Source organism: Elephas maximus, chromosome 3 (genome assembly GCF_024166365.1).
Source record: "Elephas maximus indicus isolate mEleMax1 chromosome 3, mEleMax1 primary haplotype, whole genome shotgun sequence".
NCBI classification, from domain to species: domain Eukaryota; kingdom Metazoa; phylum Chordata; class Mammalia; order Proboscidea; family Elephantidae; genus Elephas; species Elephas maximus.
Window position 1 is genome coordinate 188,774,430 of NC_064821.1, and position 25,782 is coordinate 188,800,211.

General features: G+C 42.3%; 1 long non-coding RNA gene across 6 annotated transcripts in view; it reads right to left on the reverse strand.

Annotated features, from left to right (window-relative positions):
- The window catches only part of LOC126073658 (uncharacterized), a 372,441-nt gene that overhangs the window by 215,019 nt on the left and 131,640 nt on the right, over nucleotides 1–25,782 (reverse strand). The gene's annotated exons all lie outside the window — the stretch shown is intronic.

The following is a 25,782-nucleotide window of genomic DNA, read 5'->3' on the forward strand; positions in this document are numbered from 1 at the left end:
TTAGAAGTGGCATGTGCTCTGGATACAGGAAATGATTCAGGAATACAAGACATTAAACAGATTTATCAACTTTAGACTTGCTTGTCTTGTCTCCTTTGGGGTTCCTAATTCAGGCATTAATATTGGATTCCAAAGTCATCTGATAAGTCATTGGGTTTATAAATAAAGTATGGTGGAATTCAGGCGGTGGGGGGTTGATTTTCTTAAGAAAAGAATTACTAATGAACATTTACAACCCTAGAGACAAAAATAATTATCCCTGGTTATAAAAAACAAAGAATCAAAGGGAAGATTGTTCATTCCTGTCAAAACTGTGAGCGCCTGAAGTGTTTGTAGAAATTAGATCTTTGCAAATCATGTACTAGTTACAAGAAGGGTACTGGCAGCTCTCCAATAAACTTGTTATTGTTACTTGCCAGTCCAGTCCATTCCAATTTATGGTGACCCATGTGTGCAGAGTAGAGCTCTTTCTTTAAGAGGTGGATTGCAAGGCCTGTCTTCTAAGATGCCTCTTCCTGGGTTCGAACCACAAACCTTTCAGGTCAGTAGTGCCACACAAACTTTTTGCACCACCCACGGACTTCATGATACCTAACGAAATTAATAATACGTACTTAATATTATCTAATAGTGGAATGACTTCAAATTTCTTCATTTTTCTCAAAATCAATTACCTACAGTACTTTTTCTATCTAATATCTCTCTTTAAATCTAGAACAGTCTCCAACACCACCCGCTTTATTTTCCTAATATTTGGTTGTTGGTAAGACCGGACCAGTTTTCTCCCTAATATCCCACCTTCTGGGCTTGTTTCATTGGTTATTTTGGTTTTACTTAATTTGTGCTTCTATTTTCCCCTCTAAATTGGAATTTAGACCTAAACTGCAAATCTCGCTAAGTGAAAGAAGCTAATTCCAAAACACTACATAATGTAGAGGTCCATTTATATAACATTGTGGAAGATGCAAAACTCCAGGGACAGAAAACTGAACAGAGTATGCCAGGGACTGGGACCAGGAGGAGAAAGGTTACGTAAAAGAAATAGAGAAATTTGAAATTACACCTTAATAAAAATTTATGTCTTATAATAAGACTAAATGGGTGTGGGAATATAACATTCTTAAGGACCAAAAGTCTTCTTATTGCAAAAATGTCAGCTTTGCTCAACCTAATCAATATAGCATAGGTGTCTCAGGGAGATAAATACTCAACTTTCAAAACAAGCCATACCAACATGGCTTCAGTCCCACAAGTCTACTAAAAATACTCCTTCTAAGTTCTACTATATCTTTCCAACCAGCAAATTAAATGAGTATTTCCCAGTTTTTATCTTCCTGGACTTCTCGTCTGAATTTCACAATGTTTTTTCAACCAACCTATCTTTCTTTAAACTTTCTACTTGTTGTTTTCCATGACATCTGTTTTCCCGATTTTCCTAAACGTGTGCCTGCTCTTTTTTCCCCACGGTTTCAATTTCTTTCTCCAAATGTCAAATGGTTCCCTGGCCCATGACTCCTACCACTTTATGCATTCTCCGGTTATGATCCCAACGACTCTTTTAATTTAACACCCACAAGTCTGTCGTTCACTCCTACATCTCCATTTGCATAGATGAGCTACTAGATTGCACTGTCTTGATTGTTATAGCCTTGGAATCACTTATGTCCTATTACCAGCTGGTTTGGGCTGTTACCAGATATATAAGCCTAAGAGTCCATTCACTATTCTTGAGTAGAATCTGATTTGGGGTCATCAAGTGTGTGGTGCAGACTGTCACCTATCCACCTAGAGAAGTAGTGGTGATAGTTGTGTGCACCAAATTCTGGGGGAGCAGGGTTTCACACTCCAAGGGGGGCAGGATGCTGACAGGCTTCCCCCAAGTGTCAGTGAGGTAGGTGTGTCTCTATTCCTAAAGCACTTTGGTGGGTGGGCTCTGCAGCTGTACCTTAGGCCCCCAATGCAAGTACCTCCTCTACAGATTGCTAGGTGTCATCATCCTTAGATGCCTAAGGCAAGAGGCTAGGTGGTCTGGGGGAGCTTCAGCCCTCAGTTCCCTGTTGTGGGTCAGTGAGGGCTCTGTTGAATACGCAGAGACATCAGACCTGGGAAACTTGTCTTTCCAGTAATCCGCTAAAACAGTTACAGTCAGATCCCTATCAGAATTGCCTTTGCATTATAATAGCCATCTTGTTCCCCGTAGGGATGAAAGCCCAAGACTGTGGATCACATACGTTTGGCTGGAGCTGGTTCTGTATTTTTTGTCCACTTAGGGAAGGATTTTTGGTCCCTGGGTATTTTGTAGCTCCTTCTCTCAGGCCAGAAGAACGGGTTAGGAAAAGACCAAAAAAAAGGAAAACCCGCAGTGTACTTCACTCTCTGGCTCCGGAAATCCCAATGTTAATGAAGCTGCCTGGGAGTGGGAGGGGAGGGTTCAGATAAATAGGAGAGAGTAGCACCCTGGAACTTAGACAAAGTTACTTATCTTGTTTGGTGATTACTGTTTTATCTGAGATTCCTGAGGGGTGTGTAGCCTGTGTGCACTGGCTGGGTCGAGATTGCCCCCGAGGGTCAGGCCCACATCCTGTGTTTGTGCTGTCTCAGAAACCGTGGTCACTTCTTGCGCTGCCAATCCAAAGCCCAGCGCCAAGTTTCCCTGGCTGGGACGCCGTACTCCAGGCTCCAAAACCAGTCGCTGCCTCCCGGTGACTTCTCCTCCTGTCAGCCGCATCGCTGCGCTGCCTGCCTGCACTGGCTGGGCTTACCCCGATGTCACTTCTGGGGGCTAGGGCTGCGTCCCGTGTTTGCGCCTTTTCAGGATGCCGTGCTCGGCTCCCCTGTGCCCAGTCCAAAGCCCGGCACAAAGGTTTCCTGACTGGGACGCTTGCTCCAGGCTCCGAAAAGAGTCGCTACTTCCCCGTGGTTGTTCGTTCTCAGTCTCCGTCACTCAGGTCAACTCTTTAGATCTGTGTTTGATGGTCAGGGTTTGTAGATTGTCATGTATGTGATCGATTCACTTGTGTTTCCGAGTCTTTGTTGCAAGAGGGATCTGAGGTAGCTTCTACCTAGTCAGCCATCTTGGCCCCGCCTCCTGACACTCTCATCTTCATTGCTGTTTTTTTGCTGCTATATTTCTCTGCCATGGACATTGCTTTTTCCCTTTATTGGAACAATCTATTTCCTCTTATTGGAACAACTTATACTAGATATACCCATGGCTCACACTTCTGTTCATTCATCCCTCTGCCCAAAATGTCACTGTGGAAGAACCTCTCTAAACAATCTTCTCTCAAGTACACCTCATGGGTATCACTATCAGGTCTCCTCCCTGCCCTCTGCAGCACTCTCATTTCTCCTACTTAAGGACAAGGAGTCTGTTTAGTCACCACTACCTGTATCTCCAGCGTGTAGAATATTGCCTAGCACATAATAGGCAAACAGAAAACATTTGTGAATCAGTTAAGTAATCTCTCCCTGTATATTGAGCTGAAGACATACTTTTCCCCATTTTACAGAGAAGGAAATGATACCTGAGGTAGTTGAAGTAACTTCTTAGGTTCACACAAGCTAGGATGTTGTTGAAATGGGTTTAAAACCACTGAAATAGTTCTTTGATATACCCAATCCAAAAGACACATCTCAAGCAAGACTGAATTGAGTGATGGGAAAGCCTGAATCTAAGACTTCAATTCATCTGATGGACATTCATCTGATGTAGCTGAAGGAAGAGTGTAAAAATGCAAAATGAAAACAAAAGCAATGTAGGCTCAACCACGAAACATGTACTTTATTGAAGAAGGAGAAACAGGACAAACTCTTTATAGGATAGAGATCACTGCCTAAATTAGATAACAGATGCCAAAGAGAGATCAGGCAAAGCTTCAATGCAAGAATGTAGATGTTGAACCTGTTCCTCATTTTCCAGTGACATGATATCAACTTCAGGATCTAAGCCTTCTCTCCATCAGCTCTTGTCTCAGAAGGAAGCCTTTTCTCCATCAGCTCTTGTCTCAGAAGGAAGGTTAGGGAAGATGTAGTCTGTCACCATGGCTGAGGGAGGAGGATGGAGTCCAGAGACTGGGAAGAGCCACTGGATCACATCATTTCATGATTCTGATGAATTCTGGTGTTGTTACTTGATTTTGGGTACACACTTCTGCTGGCAGGGTTGGAGTGGCAACACAGGAGGGCATTACTGCTGGCATGGTGGAGGAGGGCAACACACAGGTGGGCATGGCGGAGGAGGACAACACACAGGTGGGCATGGTGGAGGAGGGCAACACACAGGTGGGCATGGCGGAGGAAGGCAACACACAGGTGGGCATGGCTCAGGGCACTTAGGTGGGCACACCACAGGGCACTTAGGTGGGCACACCACAGGAGGTGGCAGGCAGGGCTGCTTACACTGCTGCTGATAGTAAGACATCTTTCCGGAGTCTCTGGGAATCTGAAAATCAACGCATAACAGTGTTGACTGTAGTGACACTCTTGCTGGCTAAGCAAGGCAGTATCCTTTGAATGAGTTCAGTCAATATTCATCTAGTCCCCAACAAAATATTCATAACTCTGTAGCTTTTCCCTCTTCCCTCTTAGCATCGTTTCCTGCTATGGATTGAATTGTGTTTCCCAAATATATCAGTTGGAATTCTCACGCCTATACCTATGGTGAAAACCCTGGTGGCATAGTGGATAAGAGCTACAGCCACTAAGCCAACGGTGGGCAGTTCAAATCCTCAGGGGCTCTTTGGAAACTCTGTGGGGCAATTCTTTTCTGTTCTATATGTCACTGGAAGTCAGAATCCACTCAACCGCTACTGGTTATACCTATGTTTGTAATTCTATTTAGAAATAGAGTTTTCTTTGTCATGTTAATCAAAGCATACCTGAGTGAAGTGGCTTCCAAGTCTAATCGCTTCCGATGTATAAAAAAGATCAGATTAGACCCAGAGATGCATACACAGGGGAAGACAGGCGTCCCTTGAGGATCATCTATAAGTCAAACAACCAAGGAACACCCAGGCCTACAAACAAGGAATGTCTCAACAGGGCTGAGACCCTGACTTGGACTCTTAGCCTCCAGAATTGCAAGAATATAAAATCCTGTTCTTTAAAGCCAGGTATTTGTGGTATTTCTGTTATGGCAGAGCAGAAAACTAAGACACTTCCCATCATCTCTCATTCTTTTTTGGCTTTTTTCTCACTCTACCATTTCTAAAAACATAAATATATCCTATATCGACGTAGCACTAGGTAGGGCTGAATTTAAATGTTATCTAGAGAAAGGATACCCGACTTGTAAACTTCTCAGCAATCCCAAAACAAATTGCTACCAATATCATCTGCCATGAAACCCTGACTGAAAGCCTAACTGATCTTGCCATGGGTTCTTTGGGAAAAACTGCAAATGCTCAAATGAAGTTCTAAGGGCTAGTACCCAGAGAAGCAAATCTTTGGAAACAAACTGAAATGTGGGACATAACTTCATTTCTTATTCCTTATTCTTCTTCCTATATGACTGCCCCTTTATCTTCATTTCCCATATGAACGTCAACAAAGCTCACCAAAGAGAAGCTAAAATATCATGTAATGACACCTGCCCTCCACAAAATTTATCGTCTTGATTTCCACAAAGCTTAAGCATTATTTTCTAAAACAAAAGAATCCACCACCAGTTAAAATCCTTATACTGCCCAATTATCCAAAAATGCCCTGCAAGTATTGCACTCACCACGGTCTCAAAGCCAGTGCCCAACTGAGTGTCAGTAGGATGGCAGCAGGCTGGTAGAGTGTCCTTTTATAAGAGCTAGCCACCCATTTACAAGGGGAAGTGGGACGATGTACTGATTTCTCAACCAAAATGCCATCTGCATGCAATTCCAAAAATGACTTACCACACTCATGCTGATTATCACAAAACTTCCTCATCCACCATCCTCCTCACCTGGGCAAATGCACAGTGATTCACTTGAGACTTTGTCTTAGAAGATGGAGCCAGTGTCATGTGGCATGTGAGGAATATGGGGGTTCTCCAACTGAAAGCTGGTAGAGTGTTTGTCTTCCCACAAATCCCCAAACACCGGGTTCCTTGTATATAAAATTTGCCTCCCTGTTCACCCTCCTCCCCAGCATCCAGCTTTGTCCCTGGGATGCAAAAAGTATGCTTTACCAAGTCTGATCTGAACACATTTACTCGTCACCAAAAATTTTTATTTTTAATGCATTTCACCCTCTTCGACGGCCTTTAGTTTTTAGGCCTCTTTTCTTGATCACTAATAGGCTTTAACAAGACCAGTGTCATCTTTCAGATATCTAGGCCATTAGAGTCACATGCTGGGGCTTTCCCTATGTCTCCATGTAGGGCAGATTTACATACTGACCTGTATCTATGGCCCTTATGACCATTAGCCTCTGTGGTCTATCAGAAACCCAAATTCTTTTTCTCCCATTTTCTTAAAACAACAGTTCAATATCTGAGCTGCATCCACTTAGAAGCTTTTGCCTTCATACTTCTAAAATACTTGGTGCTGATTTCCCCAACATAATTCAATCCAGTTGTCTTCCTCTCTGGTATTCAATGTTTAAGCAGTATTTAGTGTTACACGCTACTAATTTGTTAACCTCCCTAGAGCCTATTTTCATCAGATCGAAATTACAAACGGCAATAATATCACCTCAAACGGTTGGTATAAAAAACTAAATGAGAATATGTACCTAAATACCTAGCATAATACACATTACATACTGACTTCTAAAGGATTATTGACAAGGTATAAAAATAATTATCCATAATAATTAACCAGCAGTAACACAAATGTTCAGATACGTCTTCAGGTAAACTGTGAGGCATTGGCAGGTTCTAAAGCAGTTTGGAAGGCACAAACTCAAAAACATCCTCAATGTCTACACATTCTTTCCAGTAAGAATACGCCTTCCAAATTTCTGGTAGGGGCATTCAATGCCTATGCCTTTCTCTGAAAGACCTTCAATACAACGATTACTGTAGTTCTCAACTGGAGTATGTTAGTGGACTAGAAAAATAAAATATTTTCTTTTGACTGTATATGAGAGGAATTCCTTAAGAACAAGCGTAACTTAGCCTGGCAAATTGAAGATGAAAACACAGAGCTCTTTTTTCTCTCATGATATCCAGGAAAGGACAGCATGGGGCAGCTGTTTCTCCATAGCACTACCAGACACAGAACTAATTTCAGCAGGCTACTAATCTTGTTTGCAATTAGGAAAGTGACTGTTTTCAGAGGTGCCAGAAGGAACAGGGATGTCTTTGGAACATGTGAGGGACTCATACAACATGCTATTTCATATAGAAATTCTAGGAATTAGAAGTGGCATGTGCTCTGGATACAGGAAATGATTCAGGAATACAAGACATTAAACAGATTTATCAACTTTAGACTTGCTTGTCTTGTCTCCTTTGGGGTTCCTAATTCAGGCATTAATATTGGATTCCAAAGTCATCTGATAAGTCATTGGGTTTATAAATAAAGTATGGTGGAATTCAGGCGGTGGGGGGTTGATTTTCTTAAGAAAAGAATTACTAATGAACATTTACAACCCTAGAGACAAAAATAATTATCCCTGGTTATAAAAAACAAAGAATCAAAGGGAAGATTGTTCATTCCTGTCAAAACTGTGAGCGCCTGAAGTGTTTGTAGAAATTAGATCTTTGCAAATCATGTACTAGTTACAAGAAGGGTACTGGCAGCTCTCCAATAAACTTGTTATTGTTACTTGCCAGTCCAGTCCATTCCAATTTATGGTGACCCATGTGTGCAGAGTAGAGCTCTTTCTTTAAGAGGTGGATTGCAAGGCCTGTCTTCTAAGATGCCTCTTCCTGGGTTCGAACCACAAACCTTTCAGGTCAGTAGTGCCACACAAACTTTTTGCACCACCCACGGACTTCATGATACCTAACGAAATTAATAATACGTACTTAATATTATCTAATAGTGGAATGACTTCAAATTTCTTCATTTTTCTCAAAATCAATTACCTACAGTACTTTTTCTATCTAATATCTCTCTTTAAATCTAGAACAGTCTCCAACACCACCCGCTTTATTTTCCTAATATTTGGTTGTTGGTAAGACCGGACCAGTTTTCTCCCTAATATCCCACCTTCTGGGCTTGTTTCATTGGTTATTTTGGTTTTACTTAATTTGTGCTTCTATTTTCCCCTCTAAATTGGAATTTAGACCTAAACTGCAAATCTCGCTAAGTGAAAGAAGCTAATTCCAAAACACTACATAATGTAGAGGTCCATTTATATAACATTGTGGAAGATGCAAAACTCCAGGGACAGAAAACTGAACAGAGTATGCCAGGGACTGGGACCAGGAGGAGAAAGGTTACGTAAAAGAAATAGAGAAATTTGAAATTACACCTTAATAAAAATTTATGTCTTATAATAAGACTAAATGGGTGTGGGAATATAACATTCTTAAGGACCAAAAGTCTTCTTATTGCAAAAATGTCAGCTTTGCTCAACCTAATCAATATAGCATAGGTGTCTCAGGGAGATAAATACTCAACTTTCAAAACAAGCCATACCAACATGGCTTCAGTCCCACAAGTCTACTAAAAATACTCCTTCTAAGTTCTACTATATCTTTCCAACCAGCAAATTAAATGAGTATTTCCCAGTTTTTATCTTCCTGGACTTCTCGTCTGAATTTCACAATGTTTTTTCAACCAACCTATCTTTCTTTAAACTTTCTACTTGTTGTTTTCCATGACATCTGTTTTCCCGATTTTCCTAAACGTGTGCCTGCTCTTTTTTCCCCACGGTTTCAATTTCTTTCTCCAAATGTCAAATGGTTCCCTGGCCCATGACTCCTACCACTTTATGCATTCTCCGGTTATGATCCCAACGACTCTTTTAATTTAACACCCACAAGTCTGTCGTTCACTCCTACATCTCCATTTGCATAGATGAGCTACTAGATTGCACTGTCTTGATTGTTATAGCCTTGGAATCACTTATGTCCTATTACCAGCTGGTTTGGGCTGTTACCAGATATATAAGCCTAAGAGTCCATTCACTATTCTTGAGTAGAATCTGATTTGGGGTCATCAAGTGTGTGGTGCAGACTGTCACCTATCCACCTAGAGAAGTAGTGGTGATAGTTGTGTGCACCAAATTCTGGGGGAGCAGGGTTTCACACTCCAAGGGGGGCAGGATGCTGACAGGCTTCCCCCAAGTGTCAGTGAGGTAGGTGTGTCTCTATTCCTAAAGCACTTTGGTGGGTGGGCTCTGCAGCTGTACCTTAGGCCCCCAATGCAAGTACCTCCTCTACAGATTGCTAGGTGTCATCATCCTTAGATGCCTAAGGCAAGAGGCTAGGTGGTCTGGGGGAGCTTCAGCCCTCAGTTCCCTGTTGTGGGTCAGTGAGGGCTCTGTTGAATACGCAGAGACATCAGACCTGGGAAACTTGTCTTTCCAGTAATCCGCTAAAACAGTTACAGTCAGATCCCTATCAGAATTGCCTTTGCATTATAATAGCCATCTTGTTCCCCGTAGGGATGAAAGCCCAAGACTGTGGATCACATACGTTTGGCTGGAGCTGGTTCTGTATTTTTTGTCCACTTAGGGAAGGATTTTTGGTCCCTGGGTATTTTGTAGCTCCTTCTCTCAGGCCAGAAGAACGGGTTAGGAAAAGACCAAAAAAAAGGAAAACCCGCAGTGTACTTCACTCTCTGGCTCCGGAAATCCCAATGTTAATGAAGCTGCCTGGGAGTGGGAGGGGAGGGTTCAGATAAATAGGAGAGAGTAGCACCCTGGAACTTAGACAAAGTTACTTATCTTGTTTGGTGATTACTGTTTTATCTGAGATTCCTGAGGGGTGTGTAGCCTGTGTGCACTGGCTGGGTCGAGATTGCCCCCGAGGGTCAGGCCCACATCCTGTGTTTGTGCTGTCTCAGAAACCGTGGTCACTTCTTGCGCTGCCAATCCAAAGCCCAGCGCCAAGTTTCCCTGGCTGGGACGCCGTACTCCAGGCTCCAAAACCAGTCGCTGCCTCCCGGTGACTTCTCCTCCTGTCAGCCGCATCGCTGCGCTGCCTGCCTGCACTGGCTGGGCTTACCCCGATGTCACTTCTGGGGGCTAGGGCTGCGTCCCGTGTTTGCGCCTTTTCAGGATGCCGTGCTCGGCTCCCCTGTGCCCAGTCCAAAGCCCGGCACAAAGGTTTCCTGACTGGGACGCTTGCTCCAGGCTCCGAAAAGAGTCGCTACTTCCCCGTGGTTGTTCGTTCTCAGTCTCCGTCACTCAGGTCAACTCTTTAGATCTGTGTTTGATGGTCAGGGTTTGTAGATTGTCATGTATGTGATCGATTCACTTGTGTTTCCGAGTCTTTGTTGCAAGAGGGATCTGAGGTAGCTTCTACCTAGTCAGCCATCTTGGCCCCGCCTCCTGACACTCTCATCTTCATTGCTGTTTTTTTGCTGCTATATTTCTCTGCCATGGACATTGCTTTTTCCCTTTATTGGAACAATCTATTTCCTCTTATTGGAACAACTTATACTAGATATACCCATGGCTCACACTTCTGTTCATTCATCCCTCTGCCCAAAATGTCACTGTGGAAGAACCTCTCTAAACAATCTTCTCTCAAGTACACCTCATGGGTATCACTATCAGGTCTCCTCCCTGCCCTCTGCAGCACTCTCATTTCTCCTACTTAAGGACAAGGAGTCTGTTTAGTCACCACTACCTGTATCTCCAGCGTGTAGAATATTGCCTAGCACATAATAGGCAAACAGAAAACATTTGTGAATCAGTTAAGTAATCTCTCCCTGTATATTGAGCTGAAGACATTCTTTTCCCCATTTTACAGAGAAGGACATGATACCTGAGGTAGTTGAAGTAACTTCTTAGGTTCACACAAGCTAGGATGTTGTTGAAATGGCTTTAAAACCACTGAAATAGTTCTTTGATATATCCAATCCAAAAGACACATCTCAAGCAAGACTGAATTGAGTGATGGGAAAGCCTGAATCTAAGACTTCAATTCATCTGATGGACATTCGTCTGATGTAGTTGAAGGAAGAGTGTAAAAATGCAAAATGAAAACAAAAGCAATGTAGGCTCAACCACGAAACATGTACTTTATTGAAGAAGCAGAAACAGGATAAACGCATTGTAGGATAGAGATCACTGCCTAAATTAGATAACAGATACCAAAGCGAAATCAGGCAAGGCTTCAGTACAAGAATGTAGACCTTGAACCGGTTCCTCATTTTCCAGTAACATGGTATCAACTTTAGGATCTAAGCCTTTTCTCCATCAGCTCCTGTCTCAGAAGGAAGGTTAGGGAAGATGTAGTCTGTCACCATGGCTGAGGGAGGAGGATGGAGTCCAGAGACTGGGAAGAGCCACTGGATTGCATCATTTCATGATTCTGATGAATTCTGGTGTTGTTACTTGAATTTGGGTACACACTTCTGCTGGCAGGTTTGGCATGGCAACACAGGAGGGCATTTCTGCTGGCATGGCAGAGGAGGGCAACACACAGGTGGGCATGGTGGAGGAAGGCAACACACAGGTGGGCATTTCTCAGGGCACTTAGGTGGGCACACCACGGGAGATTTCAGGCAGGGCTGCTTGCACTGCTGCTGATAGTAAGACATCTTTCCGGAGTCTCTGGGAATCCGAAAAATAAGCGCATGACAGTGTTTACTCTAGTGACACTCTTGTAGGCTAAGCAAATCAGTATCCTTTAAATGAGTTCAGTGAATACTCATCTAGTCCCCAACAAAATCTTCATAACTCTGTAGCTTTTCCCTCTTCCCTCTTAGCATCATTTCCTGCTATAGATTGAATTGTGTTTCCCAAAAATATGTGTTGGAACTGTCGCCCCTATCCCTATGGTGAAAACCCTGGTGGCATAGTGCATAAGAGCTACAGCCACTAACCCAAAGATGGGCAATTCAAATCCACAGGGGCTCCTTGCAAACTCTGTGGGGCAATTCCTTTCTGTTCTATTTGTCGCTGGAAGTCAGGATCCACTCAACTGCTACTGGTTATACCTATGTTTGTAATTCTATTTAGAAATAGTTTTCTTTGTCATCTTAATCAAAACATACCTGAGTAAAGTGGCTTCCAAATCTAATCACTTCTGATTCATAAAAAAGATCAGATTAGACACAAAGATGCATACACAGGGGAAGACAGGTCTCACTTGAGGATCATCTGTAAGTCAAACAACCAAGGAACACCCAGGCCTACAAACAAGGAAGGAATCAAAAGGGCCGAGACCCTGACTTGGACTCTTAGCCTCCAGAACTGCGAGAATATAAATTCCTGTTCTTTAAAGCTACCTATATTTGTGGTATTTCTCTCATGGCAGACCAGGAAACTAAGACACTTCCCATCATCTCTTATTCTTTTTTGGCCTTTTTCTCACTCTACCATTTCTTAAAACACAAACATATCCTATATTGAGGTAGCACTACATAGGGCTGAACTTCAATGTTATCTAGAGAAAGAATACCCGACTTGCTAAACTTCTGAGCAATCCCAAAACAGATTGCTACCAACATCATCTGCCATGAAACCCTGACTGAAAGTCTAACTGATCTTGCCACGGGTTCTTTGGGAAAAACTGTAAATGTTCAAATGAAATTCTAAGGGCTAGTACCCAGAGAAGCAAATCTTTCTAAACAAACAGAAATGTGGGACAGGACTTCATTTCTTATTTCTTATTCTTCTTCCTATAAGACTGTCCCTTTAACTTCATTCACCAAAGAGAAGCTAAAATATCACATAATTACACCTGCCCTCCACAAAATTCATCGTCTAGATTTCCACAAATCTTAAGCATTATTTTCTAAAACAAAAGCCCTTTCTACCATCAGTTAAAATCCTTAAACTACCCAATTGCCCAAAAATGCCCTGCAAGTATTGCACTCACCACGGTCTCAAAGCCGGTGCCCAAATGAGTGTCAGTAGGATGGCAGCAGGATGGTAGAGTGTCCTTTTATAAGGGCTAACAAACCATTTGCAAGGGGAAGCAGAACGATGCAGTGATTTCTCAACCAAAATGCCATCTGCATGCAATTCCAAAAATGACTTACCACACTCATGCTGATTATCACAAAACTTCCTCGTCCACCATCCTCCTCACCTGGGCAACTGCCCAGTGATTCACCTGAGACTTTGTCTTAGAAGATGGAGCCAGTGTCACGTGGCATGTGAGGAATATGGGAGTTCTCCTACTGCAAGTTTGTAGAGTGATTGTCTTCCCACAAATGCCCAAACCCCAGGTTCCTTGTATATAAAATTTGCCTCCCTGTTCATCCTCCTCCCCAGCATCCAGTTTTTTACCTGGGATGCAAAAACTGTACTTTACCAAGTCCGATCTGAACACGTTTACTCCTCACCAAAAATTTTTATTTTTAATACATTTCACCCTCTTCGACGGCCTTTAGTTATTAGGCTTCATTCTTGATCACTAATAGGCTTTAACAAGACCAGTATCATCTTTCAGATATCTAGGCCATTAGAGTCACACGCTGGGCTTTTCCACATGCCTCCATGTAGGGCAGATTTACATACTGACCTGTATCTATGGCCCTTATGACCATTAACTTGTTCTGGTCTGTCAGAAACCCAAATTCTTTTTCTCCCATTTTCTTAAAACAACAGTTCAAAATCTGGGTTGCATCCACTTAGAAGCTTTTGCATTCATACTTCCAAAATTCTTGGCTCTTATGTCCCCAACATAATTCAATCCAGGTGTTTTCCTCTCTGCTATTCAATGTTTAAGTAGTGTTCAGTGTTACACGCCATGAATTTGTTAACCTCCCTAAAGCCTATTTTCATCAGCACTAAGTAACAAATGGTAATAATATCACCTCAAAAGATTGGTATAAAAAACTAAATGAGAATATGTACCTAGATACTTAGCATAATACACATTACATACTGACTTCTAAAGGATTATTGCCAAGGTATAAAAATAATTATCCATAATAATTAACCAGCAGTCACACAAATGTTCAGATACATCTTCAGATAAACTGTGAGGCATTGACAGGTTTTAAAGCAGTTTAGAAGGCACACAATTAAAAGCATCCTCAATATGTATACATTCTTTCCAGTGAGAATACACCTCCCAGATTTCCTGTAGGGGCATTCAATGCCTATGCCTTTCTCTGAAAGACCTTCAATACAACGATTACTGTAGTTCTCAACTGGAGTATGTTAGTGGACTAGAAAAATAAAATATTTTCTTTTGACTGTATATGAGAGGAATTCCTTAAGAACAAGCGTAACTTAGCCTGGCAAATTGAAAATGAAAACACAGAGCTCTTTTTTCTCTCATGATATCCAGGAAAGGACAGCATGGGGCAGCTGTTTCTCCATAGCACTACCAGACACAGAACTAATTTCAACGGGCTACTAAACTTCTTTACAATTAGGAAAGTGACTGTTTTCAGAGGTGCCAGAAGGAACAGGGATGTCTTTGGAACATGTGAGGGACTCATACAACATGCTATTTCATATAAAAATTCTAGGAATTAGAAGCGGCATGTGCTCTGGATATAGGAAATAATTCAGGAATATGAGACATAAAACAGATTTATCAGCTTTAGACTTGCTTGCCTTGCCTCCTTTGGGGTTCCTAATTCAGGCATTAATATTGGATTCCAAAGTCATCTGATAAGTCATTGGGTTTATAAATAAAGTATGGTGGAATTCAGGGGGTGGGGGGTTGATTTCCTTAAGAAAAGAATTACTAATGAACATTTACAACCCTAGAGACAAAAATGATTATCTCTGGTTATACAAAGCAAAGAATCAAAGGGAAGATTGTTCATTCCTATCAAAAATGTGAGCGCCTGAAGCATTTGTAGAAATTAAATCTTTGCAAATCATGTACTAGTTACACAAAGGTTGCTGGCAGCTCTCCAATAAACTTGTTCTTCTTACTTGCCAGTCGAGTCCATTCCAAGTGATGGTGACCCATGTGTGCACAGTAGAGTTCTTCCTTTAACAGGTAGATTGCAAGGCCTGTCTTCCAAGATGCCTCTTCCTGTGTTTGAACCACAAACCTTTCAGGTCAGTAGTGCCACACAAACTTTTTGTACCACTCATGGACTTCATGACACCTAACAAAATTAATAATACATACTTAATACTATTTAACAGTGGAATGACTTCAAATTTCTTCATTTTTCTCAAAATCAATTACCTACAATACTTTTTCTATCTCATATCTCTCTTTAAATCTAGAACAGTGTCCAATACCATCCTCTTTATTTTCCTGATATTTGGTTGTTGGTAAGATCAGACCAGTTTTCTCCCTAATATCCCACCTTCTGGATTTGTTTCATTGGTTAATTTGGTGTTACTTAATTTGTTCTTCTATTTTCCCCTGTAAATTGGAATGTAGACCTAAACTGCAAATCACACTAAGTGAAAGAAGCCAGTTCCAAAACACTATATAATGTAGAGTTCCATTTATACAACATTGTGGAAGATGCAAAACTCTAGGGACAGAAAACTAAACACAGTATGCTAGGGACTGGGACCAGGTGGAGAAAGGCTGCGTAAAAGAAATAGAGAAATTTGAAATTACACCTTAATAAAAATTTATATCTAAACATAAGACTAAAGTTTCATGGGACTATAACATGCTTAAGGACTAAAAGACTTATTATTGCCAAAATGTCAACTTTGCTCAAGCTAGTCATAGCATAGGTGTCTTAAGGAGATCAATACTGAACTTTGAAAACAAGACGTAGCAATCTGACTTCAGTCCCACAAGTCTACTAAAAATAATCCTTCTAAGTTCTACTGTATATTTCACAATGTCAACCAATCCCTCTTTCTTTAAACTCTCTACTTGTTGTTTTTCGTGACATCTATTTTCCTGATTTTCCTAAACCTGTGCCTGCTCTTTGTTCCCCAAGGTTTGAACTTCTTTCTCCAAATGTGAAATGGTTCCCTGGCCCACGACTCTTACCACTTTATGCATTCTCTGGTTAAGATCTCAGCCACTCTTTAAATTTAACAGCCACAAGTCTGTCATTACCTCCTACATCTCCATTTGCATTCCAGAATCCACTTCAGATATAAGAATACCTTTGCCTGCTGAAATCTCTATCCCTATGTCCTCCAACTATCAACTGATTTTCTTTCCTATAAATGAGAAACACCTCCAGTATGCTCTACCATGTACACCTCCAAAAACTCAATAACTTCACTTATTTTGACTCTTTTTTCCCCTACTATGCTCCACTTCTCCAGTCAAATATCTAGTCTGCCAGTTTGGCATCACAAACATTTCCGAAATTCATTTCATCCTTTCTATGCTAACTAGCCCGGCCCTAGTTCAGGCCATCCTCGTCTCTTGCCCAGATTATTACCATAGCTTCCTAACTTCTCTCTCTTTCCCAGTCTTATTTTATTCAAAACCAGCTTCCGCATTGCAGTCAGAGTGACCCATTAAAAGTCAAATCTATGTCACTTGCATGCTTAAAGTGTCAGGTCCATTATACAGCCCTTCCTTCCCCTCTAGCTTCATTCTTTGTTACTCCATGCCTTGAACACTATACTGTTGTAATATCAAGATCCTTGTAATTTTTCTCACAGGCCATTTTTTTTTTCCTTCTGCTCAGTGCATTTGTTCACTATACCTCTGATACATCTTCTTCATGCTACTTTTACCTGTCTTATGCCGACACTGGATCCCTGGTGGTGCAGTGTTCAAGAGCTCAGCTACCAGTCAAAAGGTCAGCAGTTCAAATCCACTGCCACTCCCTGGGAATCCTATAGGGCAGTTCTACTCTGTCCTATAGTTGAATATGCACAGGAAGACTGGCACAACATGGTGGCATCAAGAGAGTGAAGCACAGTGAGTGTTGTTTTGTGTTCAAATATGACTGACAACCGGCAGACAAACAATTTCATGGAAGAGACCGTGTCCTGAAAAATGGAATGTGGTGAGTTATAATTTCCAAAGAGGAGACCACCTATGCCAAGGGCCCATGATTTCCCAGATATCTAGTCTTTCCACTATGTTAGCCTTCCCAAAAACATGCATCCACCTGTAGCAATCAGAAGTATAAGTAGCAGGATTAGATTTACTCCTACATAAACATCTCCTCCCCTCTCCTTGATGTAAATCTTATGGAAATTCTTTTTGTTTCCATCAATCAAGTTGATCCAAGATAAAAATAATTGGGCTCTCTGAGGACAGGAGAAACTTAAAGAAGACCCAAGTCTCTTCTTTCCTAGTCAGGCATGCCCAGGGCTTCACATGACACAATTTCTAACCCCTTTCCTGCCTTTTCTTCCTCCTTGCACCTATATGCTGAGTGGTCTGGTAGGGCAGATGTGAGAACCATTGTTAAAGTGTGTCTGACCACCAGATTTCCATGGATAGACTCAGAGAGAACTGGTTTTTGTCCAGCCTGATACCATATAGACTCCTGTGGTTGTAGTGTTAGTTGTGGTTATGGTTGAGGGAATGGAAGGTTTTTAGTCATTGAGAGTGAAGAGGGTATTGAATGCATATGAGCCTTTTCTCTCAGGGTACTTAAGTTAGTCATCTAGGCTTCTGATGTTTAACTGAAAATGAGCACATATGAGAAGCTTCTTTCATCAGTCCTTCTGGTGTTGTTGCTGTTGTTGTTCTCTTAGTCCCAGGAAATATTCCTAATAGCAACAGCAAGACAAACGGCCCCCTCTCTCTCCTCTTTCATACCTAAGCCCTGACCCTGCCCCCTCAAGTGAACAGAACTGGCACTTTCCAATAAAGGAAAGTAACATATTTGCTATCTTCCTCCTTACAATCTTCAGCTCATGGGCCTGAAGACCCGCAGAATAGATATGTCATTTCAGTCATCACTCATCCCCATGGTAGCCCACAATACCAATGTTTATAAAAACAAAGATGGATTCTGGATCTGATAAATAGCAGTCCTCCTCAAAATCCCCCTGGGCACTGAGCACCATCAGCACAAAGACATGAAATATTTTGATGTGCTCAGCGCTGTAAGTTCAGTGTGCTGGACCCTGGCCTGAAAGGGACAAAATTCAGGGGAGGAAGCTAGACAGGTAGGCATCAATCAGACCATAAAGGACCTTACATGTCATGCTAAGATATTTGGCCTTTATTTTGTAGGAGACACAAAGCCAGAGAAAGATTTTAATCAGGGAGAGTGAAATCTGTGATTATGAGAGCTTACTTTAATCATAGTGTGTACAAACGAGAAGGTGGGGCTGGAGGCAGAAGGAGTTTATTGGGCTAACATCAAAATCCAGCTGAGAACTGACAAAGATCAACAAAGGCAGAATAAGTAGGAATGGGAAGAATAGATCAGAGTCCAGGACCATGGAATATCTAGTAAAATTGGACACTGACACAATCTATTTTGACTCTACCACCACTACTACACAGGTCTCAGAACGTATAGGAGATATTCACTGCCGTCAATTTCATTCCAACTCATATGGGCACCATAGGACAGAGTAGATCTACGCTTGAGGTTAGATTCTCACTCATAGCAGCACCATAGGACATATTAGAACTGTCCTTGAGTTTTCCAAGTCTGCAATCTTTATGGCTGCAGACTGCCCTTTCTCCTACAGAGGGGCTGGTGGGTTAGAACTACCCACCTTTTGATTAGCAGCCCAGCACCTAATCACTTCACCACCAGGCCTGCTTATATGAGATATATGGAACCTTAATGACTGTGGCATGCCATATTACAGCCAGTGCTGTGAAAGAAAAACAAGTGAGCATCTCTTATGGAAAGAGAAAAGAGAAACCCTGAACTATGTAGGATAAATCTGAAAATTACAGGAAGTTATTTGGATATTCAAACCATGTGATTTGGTTTTACAACTGTTAACAATGAGAGATTGAGAGTGGACTTTGGCAGCTACTGTGCTACTAAAAGTACAATTTATTACCCTTAGACGACAGAAATTGAAAATACAAGATCTGAATCATGCCGCCTACTCAACACATCATTTTTGGGGTTTACTATTCGTCAGGCACTTGTTCAGATACTGGACTTGGCAATGGAGGAAAAGAAAAGAAAGATTCCTGTCCTCAGGGATCATATGTTCTCATGGCAGATATATGCCAAAATAATATAAAGTGACAAATAAATAAAATAATTTACAAATTATAGTAATGTTTTTCCTATTTTACCTATTGCATTGTCATGAGGACCAAGAACTCTTTATTCCCTCTACCATAATATTATTAAAAAAATATTTTAGAAGATTCAACAAAAATTACATCCTAACCAATTGTTGTTTGCTGAGGATGATATATAGATTTTAAAATGATATTGGCCTAATGTTTCCCAGGACGTATTAAACACAATACTCCAAGTTGACCACAAATGCTTCCATGATCCTATGAGTAAAGGAAAAGCTATATTCCAAATCACCATCTTGTATCTCTGAGCAATGACTTGGGAAAGGAGGAATCTGCTTTACACTTCAACAAATAATATTACTAGGACACATTATCTGACATAACAATTAACATCCACCCAAAAGAGTTGACTTCTCCCACCTACTGGGAAACCAGAGTGTTAGCCTGTTAAATGGTCACCATGAGTACTGTTGGAAATGTTCAGGTTCACAGGAGGACCCCTTAGTTGAAAGGACTCAATGCAGTGTCTGGGCTGTATTGCTGTTGTTGTTGTTAGGTGCCATTGAATTGGTTCCGACTCAAAGTGACCCATGCACAACAGAACGAAACACTGCCCGGTCCTGCGCCATCCTTACAATTGTTTTTATGCTTAAGCTCACTGTTAAAGCCACTGTGTCAATACACCTCGTTGAGGGTCTTCCTCTTTTCCACTGACCCAGTACTCTGCCAAGCCTGACGTGCTTCTCCAGGGACTGATCCCTCCTGACAACATGTCCAAAGTATGTAAGACGCAGTCTCGCCATCCTTGCCTCTAAGGAGCATTCTGGTTGCACTTCTTCCAAGACAGATTTGTTCCTTCTTTTGGCAGTCCATGGTATATTCAATATTCTTCTCCAGCACCACAATTCAAATTCGTCAACTCTTCTTCGGTCTTCCTCATTCATTGTCCAGCTTTCACATGCATATGATGTGATTGAAAATACCATGGCTTGGGTGAGGCGCACCTTAGTCTTCAGGATGACATCTTTGCTCTTCAACACTTTCAAGAGCTCCTTTGCAGCAGATTTGCCCAAACCAATCTGTCTTCTGATTTCTTGACTGCTGCAAGTAAAATGAAATCCCTGACAACTTCAATCCTTTCTCTGTTTATCATGATGTTGCTCATTGGTCCAGTTGTGTGGATTTTTGTTTTCTTTATGTTGAGGTGCGATCCATATTGGAGGCTGTGGTCTTTGATCTTCATTAATAAGTGCTTCAAGTCCTCTTCACCTTCAGCAAGCAAAGTCGTGTCATCTGCATAACACAGGTTGTTAATGAGTCTTCCTCCAAACCTGATGCCCCGTTCTTCTTCATATAGTCCAGCTTCTCGGATTATTTGTTCAGCATACAGATTAAATAGGTATGGTGAAAGAATGCAACTCTGACCCACACCTTTCCTGAGTTTAAACTAATCAGTATGCCCTTTTTCTGTCCGAACAACTGCCTCTTCATCTACGCAAAGGTTCCTCATGGGTACAATTAAGTGCTCTGGAATTCCCATTCTTCACAAAGTTCTCCATAATTTGTTATGATCCACAAAGAGAAATGCCTTTGAATAGTCAATAAAACACAGGTCAACATCCTTCTGGTATTCTCTGCTTTCAGCCAGGATCCACCTGACATCAGCAATGATATCCCTGTTTCCACGTCCTCTTCTGAAACCAGCCTGAATTTCTGGCAGTTCCCTGTCGATATCCTGCTGCAGCCTCGTCTGAATGATCTTCAGCAAAATTTTGCTTGCGTGTGCTGTTAATGATATTGTTCTATAATTTCCACATTTGGTTGGATCACCTTTCTTGGGAATCGGCATAAATATGGAACTCTTCCAGTCAGTTAGCCAGGAAGCTGACTTCCATATTTCTTGGCGTAGATGAGCGAGCACCTCTAGCACTGCATCTGTTTGCTGAAACATCTCAATTGATATTCCATCAATTCCTGGAGCCTTCTTTTCTGCCAGTGCCTTCAGAGCAGCTTGGACTTCTTCCTTCAGTACCATCGGTTTCCGATCATATGCCACCTCTTGAAATGGTTGAATATCTACTAATTCTTTTTGGTAAACTGACTGTGTATTCCTTCCATCTTCTTTTGATGCTCCCTGCGTCGTTTAATATTTTCCCCATGGAATCCTTCACTATTGCAACTCGAGGCTTGATTTTTTTCTTCAGTTCTTTTAGCTTGAGAAACACTGAGCGTGTTCTTCCCTTTTGGTTTTCCATCTCCAGCTCTTTGCACATGTCATTATAATACTTTATTTTGTCTTCTCGAGAGGCCCTTTGAAATCTTCTGTTCAGTCCTTTTACTTCATCAATTCTTCCTTTTCCTTTAGCTGACCGATGCTCAAGAACAAGTTTCAGAGTCTCCTCTGATATCCTTCTTGGTCTTTTCTTTCTTTCCTGTCTTTTCAGTCACTTCTTGCTTTCTTCATGGATCATGTCCTTCATGTCATTCTACAACTCGTCTGGTCTTTGGTCACTATAGTGTTCAATGTGTCAAATCTGTTCCTGAGCTGGTGTCTGAATTCAGGTGGGATATATTCAAGGTCATATTTTGGCTGTCATGGACTTGCTCTGATTTTCTTCAGTTTCAGCGTGAACTTCCATAGGAGCAATTGATGGTCTGTTTTACAGTCGGCCCCTGGCCTTGTTGTGACTGATGATATTGAGCTTTTCCATCATCTCTTTCCACAGATGTAGTCAATTTGTTTTCTGTGTATTCCATCTGGCGAGGCCCATGTGTATAGTCACCGTTTATGTTGGTGAAGAAGGTATTTGCAATGAAGAAGTCGTTGGTCTTGCAAAATTCTATCATTCGATCTCCAGCATTGTTTCTATCACCAAGGCCATATTTTCCAACTACTGGACCTTCTTCTTTTCCAACTTTCGCATCCCAATCGCTAGCAATTATCAATGTATCTTGATTGCATGTTCCATCGATTTCAGACTGCAGCAGTGGATAAAATCTTCTATTTCTTCATCTTTGGCCCTAGTGGTTTGGTGCATAAATTTGAATAATAGTCATATTAACTTTTCTTCCTTGTAGGCATATGCATATTATCCTATCACTGACAGCATTGTACTTCAGGATAAGTCTTGAAATGTTCTTTTTGATGATGAATGCAACACTGATCATCTTCAAGTCGTCATTACCAGCATAGTAAACGATATGATTGCCCGATTCGAAATGGCCAATACTAGTCCATTTCAACTCACTAATGCCTAGGATATTGATGTTTATGCATTCTGTTTCATTTTTGATGATTTCCAAATTTCCTAGTTTCATACTTCTTACATTCCAGCTTCCGATCATTAATGGATGTATGCAGCCACATCAGCAAATGAAGGTCCCGAAAGCTTTAATCCATCCATGTCATTAAGGTCAACTCTACTTTGAGGAGGCAGCACTTCCCTAGTCATCATTTGAGTGCCTGCCAACCTGGGGAGCTCATCTTCCAGTGCTATATCAATGTTCTGCTACTATTCATAAGGTTTTCACTGGCTAATGCTTTTCAGAAGTAGACTGCCTGGTCCTTCTTCCTAGTCTGTCTTAGTCTGGAAGCTCAGCTGAAAACTGTCCTCCATGGGTGACCCTGCTGGTACCTGAATACCGATGGCATAGCTTCCAGCATCACAGCAACACACAAGCCCCCACAGTACGACAAACTGACAAACTGACAGATAATGCTGTAGCATTATCTACTTTGAAAAGGCAATGTGGGAATTGCTGTCTCCAAGCTTCACTGCAGTTGTGCCTTGACAGAGCTGCTCCTTCATGCTATATCACACAAGAGTACATGAGAAATTTAGTACAGCAGAGAGCTTCCTTTCTAGAACAAGAGAGGCATGGGTATCAATCAGGGCAGATTAACCACTAAGCGAGGTACATGTGAGCTTAACTGTGTTTACTTACTAATCTGTGGTGCACAGTTTCACCTGTTTTTCACCACAGAACAGATGAAATTATGCACCACAGAATAATAAGCACAAGTAAGCCTAAGGATACTTTGCTTATTGGGTAATCTGTACCTAGTATGAATCCTATGGCTACTATTTATTAATCATGTGACTCTTAAGGAAGCTATTGAAACTTTCCGAGCCTCACTGTCCTTCCTTATCTATAAAATTGAGTAATAATGCTACCTTCTTCACAATGGGAATTAATTAAGTCAGTGAGTATAAAGTGCTTAGTACACTTGCTATGTTTGAGGCCATTTTTGCAGCTACTGTGTCAGTCCATTGCATTGAGGACCTTCCTCTTTTTCCCTGACCCTCTTGTTGGCCGACAGCCCCAGCAAGGAAAGACCCTCACTGTGCGTCTTGGCAGGTAATCCGAAGAACTGACACACAGCCCTTTCCAGATTCATACATTAAGGGGAAATTACCGACAAGGGCAAGCAGCTGTTCTCCAGTGGCGGACGGCTGGAGTATTTTCTGCAACCACCTGACAATGGACCCAAGCTTATATACCATTCCACCTCAGACCACGGCTCACTGTTTTTCCTCTCATGTCCTTGGGCAGTGAGTGTTCCCAGGGACTTCACATCCGGGTCCAGATGTTTTCCTTCTTGTTGCTAAGGCATTCTTCAGCCTTGGCTGTTGGCCCAGTCATGCCATTCCCAGCCTTTTACCGAAGCCCCAGTCCATCTCGAATTCAATCCCAGGATGCTTTGGGGAAGACCAAAGCTGATTCCATTAAAGGGGGGGTGTATAAGCTGAATAGCATTACCCTACAATCCACCCGTGTATACCCTCCCAATGTCCTTACAATCTTACCGCCCCCTCTTCCGCAATAGCCCTCGGACTTGGGAAGCAGAGGAACATTGCAAAACCAGACCACGTACTTAGTATAACCAGCAACACAGGAGATGACATAGTAATACGAGTCCCAATATCATTCAGAAGCCTATCCGCCAGGCAGACAGGAGGGATTGCAGGCAGCTGGAGACAGGGTTAGTCGCATCATGTTTGATAGAAGGGATGTGTTGCTGCAAGTCCTGCAGAGCCAAAGACACAATTTACAGGCATCAGAGGTATACATGCAACATTCAGTTTTCATTGTGGCACAGGTGCCAAACTGGGTGGTGGTCAGGATGTCAGTGTCCATCCTACTCTGAAAAATGACCTTCTGTATTTGTTGAGTCTCCCCATTCAGAAGGATGATAGCCCACCTGGTGTTGTTAAGCGCAGCTGTGGCAAGTCTGGCTAGTGCCCCTACATGCCACTCCACATGTGGAGTGGTGGCCTGGGGCGAGAACTGGGACAAATGGCAAAACTACCATGATGTGCGGTGGTATCTGTGCTGGGCTGTTAGAGTTTACTAATTGCTGGGAACACTGGGGAGGGTGGTGTAAACATTAGTAGCTAGGTACAGCCACCCCCAGGTGTAGTGCTCCACCCAGGTGTAGGGCAGTTACGGCCCCCCATGCAAGCCAGATATCCAAAGACACTCCTTAGGCAATGGGTATGCCCCTGCCCGTAGGCTTTCCTTTTGCTTCCTTAAGCACCTATTGGCAACAACTAGCGGGATTCTAGCACACTGTTGTCGGGGTTCCAAACCACCATCCTGCGGGGAAAAGAGGTCTTAGTCCTCTTCCGATGCTCCTAGCAAAGGGGAACTTGACCCTTTATAACAACTTGCTTCCACTTGCAGTAGGGTATAAAACACTGCTCATGACTTTCTCCAGCATGCTGTGCCTGTCTTTTGCTCCTCACCACAACTGAGACCAAAATCCCATTGGCAGTCTCTTCTTGCTTTGCCGATGCCACAGGCCCTACCCGTACCTGTCGGGGTAACAGGCTATGTCCAACTGGCACGGCTGACCTTGTATTAACACTCCTAAAGCCTTTTTTTGTTTTACAGTGAACTTTACCTGCTGGAAGGCCTCCTCTTCCTTTGTCTCTCAGTCCCACACTGCTCCTTTTTTCACAGTCTCTGTCTCTTTTCTTATACCCTCACTTTCTAGAAATCTCCCCAAATTTGTTCTTCCTTCCTTTCTTCAGTAACCTATATAGGGGACATAGGGTGTGGGCTACATGGGATATGAAGGGGTGCTAGTACTCCAGGAGCCTGGCAATTGCTTGCAGATGCTTCACAGTTTCTGCGCAGGGGTAGACTTGGGCTTTATCTATCACTGGTTCAGGCATCACTTGCGTCTTACCCAACCAGGTAACACCCAAGTATTTGACCAGCAAACCAGGCCTCTGCGGTTTTCCGTCATTCACTGTCCATCCCCACGACTGAAGGTGCGTGACTACCTCACAAGCTACAGCCTATAAAGAAGCAAATGAGTCAGAGGTCAGCATGACATCATCAATATAGTGGAATATGGCCACCTAGCAGAGGGACTCCACCGCTTTAGACCAGTGGCAAGCATGCGGCAGTGTATGGTGGGACTATGCAGTTACCCTTTTGGGAGCATTGTGAAAGTCTACTGTCTCACCTACCAACTGAAGGCAGACTGGTTCTGGCTGTCTGAGTGTAGAGGGATGCTAAAGAAAGAATTAACCAAGTCGAGCACAAAGTGGTAAGTGCCCAGTGAGTCCCCTTTTGTCCCAACAGCTGTGTGATATTGGGTATAGCTGCAAACAAGGGAGAGTCACCTTATTCAATTCCCAGTA